Consider the following 1091-nt stretch of genomic DNA (forward strand, 5'->3'; position numbering starts at 1 on the left):
TCAGTAGGACATCCCCTGAGGGCTCCCGGGATGTGAGAGAGGGCAGGCCGGTCTGATCCCGCCCCCGCCCATGCATGAATTTTGTGCACCGGGCCTCTAGTAAAATAATAATGAGGGCACGATGTTTCCTTACAGTTTCAGATCCTACACAGAGCCCTTAGAAATAACCACTAAAAATGCTCATTTATATTGGGGGAGGAGATGTATGTATTTATTCAAAACATTTCCCACTAAGCTCAAGAAAAAAGAGACGATGTCAACTAATTTAACAGAAAGATCTTTATAACTTTTGTCTTTTAGGTAAGGGATAGGCCATAATTCAGTCAAAGAGAATTAAGGAGAATAAGCATGTGTAGGTAGGTGTTCAATATCAGGAAGCAAAATCAAAACTACAATGAAACTACATCCCCACCAGAATTGCCAAAGTTGAAGGGACTGACAGTATTGTTAGTAAGAGGTGGAGGCACGGACACCCTCACCGGGCAGGTGTGGCACGGACACCCTCACTGGGCAGGTGTCACATTGGTGCTTCAAGGATTAATGCTCAAGGTGAAGCCCACGTGTACAACCGGCATCTCAGTGCGTCCACCGGAAGAGAAGACGCACACACAAATGCCTCTAAAGAAGAATGGTCGCCCTGGCCGGTGTGCTCAGTGGTTAGAGTGTCAGCCAGCACACAGAAGTATTACAGGTTGGATTTGGAGTCAAGGGCACGTACCTGGGTTGCAGATTTGATCCTGCCCTGGAAGGCACTCATGCGGAGGCAACCAATTGATGTGTCTCTCTCACATTGGTGCTTCGCTTCTCTCTCACATCAGTTTCTCTCTTTCTCTCTCCTCACCACCCCCTGCTCCCTCCCACTTTCTAAAAAGCAATGGAAAAAATATCCTCCAGTGAGGATTAAAAAAAAAAGAGTGGATCCACTGTGTCACACAACGGGATAAAACCAGATGGGTGATTCCACCTCTCGGAACTCGGAATGTGCCAAAGACGCCAGAGCCAACAAAATGGCAAACTGTACGCGACTCCATTCACAGGTCATTCAACAGGGAAAACTTACCTGTGGTAAGAGGTGGGAAGACAGTTATCGC

Source organism: Myotis davidii, unplaced genomic scaffold (assembly GCF_000327345.1).
Source record: "Myotis davidii unplaced genomic scaffold, ASM32734v1 scaffold747, whole genome shotgun sequence".
NCBI lineage: Eukaryota > Metazoa > Chordata > Mammalia > Chiroptera > Vespertilionidae > Myotis > Myotis davidii.